The sequence below is a fragment of the Mus caroli genome, chromosome 8 (assembly GCF_900094665.2).
Source record: "Mus caroli chromosome 8, CAROLI_EIJ_v1.1, whole genome shotgun sequence".
Taxonomy (NCBI): domain Eukaryota; kingdom Metazoa; phylum Chordata; class Mammalia; order Rodentia; family Muridae; genus Mus; species Mus caroli.
The window spans coordinates 101988070-101990728 of record NC_034577.1 but is presented as its reverse complement, the minus strand read 5'-3'; the positions used below and the strand labels follow the sequence as shown (position 1 = coordinate 101990728).

Sequence of the window (2659 nt, the reverse complement as noted above, 5' to 3'; positions counted from 1 at the left end):
ACACATGCAGGCAAAACACGCAGGCACATAAAATGGTGGCGTTGATGGTAATAATAAAAGCAAAGTCATTTTCATAATTATTTATTTTTATTTTCATATGCATTGGTGTGTTGCCTGCATTGGTGGTTTATGTCTGTGTGAGGATGTTGTGATCTGCCATGTGTGTGCTGGGAATTGAACCCTGGTCCTCTGGAAGTGCAGTGAGTGCTCTTAACTAGTGGAGATATCTCTCCAGTCCCTAAAATAATAACTTTTTAAAAACCCTTCTTGAGCGGGGGGTGGGGTGGTGGTGGTGGTGGTGACACATGCTTTTAATCCCAGCACTTGGGAGGCAGAGGCAGGTGGATTTCTGAGTTCGAGGCCAGCCTGGTCTACAGAGTGAGTTCCAGGACAGCCAGGACTGCACAGAGAAACCCTGTCTTGAAAAACCAAACAAAAAACAAAAAATAGAAAAAAAAAAACCCCAAAAAACAAAAACCTTCATCATTTTTAAAAGGTTAAAATAAAGGGATTGGAGAGATGGAGCAGCAGTTAAGTTCTTCCAGAGGTTCTGAGTTCAATGCCCAGCCACCATGGGATGGCTCACAACAATCTGTTATGGGATTCGATGCCCTCTTCTGGTGTGTATGAAGACAGCTACAGTGTACTCATATTCAATCAATCAATTAATCAATAGTTAAGAAAGACTTAGCTTTAATAAAAAGTATTTTAAAAGGTCAAAATTACAGCTAGGCGATGGTTGCACACGCACTCAATAGGCAGAGGTAAGCAAGTGAGCTCCTGGACAGTGAGGGCTACAAAGAGAAACCCTGTCAAAACAAAACAAAACAAACAAAAAAATCAAAATATACTTTTACTTTGTACCCGAGTCACAACAAACAAACAAACAAACAAACAAACAGTTGGCCAGTGTCTTTAAGACACCTGTTCTCTCTGGAAATTTGTACATTTAGCACTCCTTGTAAGTTTGAGAACTTTGTCATTTCAGTAAGGCGGGGCTGCGAGTAGGTTCTGAGGACTCTGGCGGGAGGCCGAATGAACTCCATTTCCCAGGGTGCGCCGCGCGGTATGCGCAGCCGCGTTAAAGAGCCGGCTCTCCGAGCGCTGGGCGGACGCAGGTATGTGGGTCCGCGGGGTCTTCAGTTCCACTGTAGTTTGGGGCGCCTTCCTGCGGGTCTCCCAGATCTCTGCCGTCGCCCCCAGCGCTAGTTAGCTGCAGGGGACCTCTGTAGTGCAGCCTTCTCTTGATCTGGGTTTTCAGAGGGAACCCCCACGACTTGCGGACACCTGGCACACCGAGCGACATTCCCTTGAGCCAGTGGAGCTCTAGATGCCAGTGCTGCTCTGATTTTGATTTGAGTCGTTTTCCTGCCTCAGTTTATCCCACTGGGTACACATTGTATGAACGTATTGTTTACTATCTGGTTTTACTTCCAGCCAACTTCTTTCTGCCTCTTGTTCTTCAGAAAGCTGCAAATTAGAGTCTCTTGGGCCTCTCTCTCTCTCTCTCTCTCTCTCTCTCTCTCTCTCTCTCTCTCTCTCTCTCACACACACACACACACACACACACACACACACACACACACACATTCAACTTTTAAAGTTTTCAAAATGCTGAAATGTGCGTAGTCCCTACCTATACCATCTTTCTTCAATGAGCAGATTATGAGCTGGCATAGTGGCCCAGGCCTGTAAACCTAGTATTGGGAAGTGGAGGCAAGAAGATGGAAAGTTTGAGGCCAACTAGGGCTACATAATGTGAGCCTGTCTTAAAAATATGTACTTGGAGTTTGCGTGCGTGCGTGCGTGCGTGCATGTATGCATAAGGGGCCTTATTTTATCATCCCTGGGTATGCTCACTATCCTGCAATTTTCCTGAGGTTTCCTAGCACTGGAAAGCAAACAGAACTAAAAAAAATCAACCAACCAAAAATCCTTGACTAGATGAGTTGGTGCAAGCCTTTAGCCAGGTTTGCTTCGTAGGACTATGTAGTAACTAAAAAAGAAAAAAAAAAAAAGACATAAAAAGTTCCAGTCCTCAAAACTCCAACTTGGATTGAGCAAATGGAGCTCTGTTAAAATGGGCAGAGTGCTGCTATAATTTCTTCTCTGTATTCTAAGATCACTGTGCAAATGCCACGTGTGACAACCCAGGACCATTCCTCCCTGTGACTGGGAACACAGACATGGGGACACACCCGGCTGTTTATGCTAGCTCTACCTGATCTTAGGCGGCCTGCTTATTCTTTAAGCCAGGCTTCCTTTATGCCTGTGGTGTGATAAGATCACCTATTAGGGCTGGTGAATGGCTCCTGTGAGCTGTCACTACAATGCCCTTGGCTAGGTGCCTGAGAAACACTCCTTAAGTGTTAGTTACTCTCCTGGCTGATCTGACTGGGAATACTCCACAGCCTTGCTTGACTTCTTGAGACTTTTCCAGATCTTCCCCTACCCTCACCCCACAACCCCATATTATTCAGAGTTGTCTAAATTTGCTTTACTATCACTGTGATAAAACTACCAAAAGCAACCTGGCGGGGAGAAGGGAGGGTGTATGTTTTATACTTCCCGGTCAGGAACCCCAGGCAGGTATTTGGAGCTGGAATCATGGAGACATGCTGCTTACTGGTTTGCTTTCTTTTTTTTTTTTTTTTTTTTT

At 45.1% G+C, this 2659-nt stretch overlaps 1 protein-coding gene across 2 annotated transcripts in view; it reads left to right on the top strand.

Annotated features, from left to right (window-relative positions):
• The first annotated feature begins 1057 nt into the window (after positions 1 to 1057).
• Positions 1058 to 2659, top strand: part of Fcsk (fucose kinase) — a 20998-nt gene continuing 19396 nt past the window's right edge. Inside the window, exon 1 of one of the 2 annotated variants that reach the window (XM_021170630.1) lies at positions 1058 to 1118. The gene's annotated coding sequence lies outside the window, so the exon portion shown is untranslated. The remainder of the gene's footprint in view (positions 1119 to 2659) is intronic. The other variant, XM_029480363.1, reaches the window with a different exon arrangement.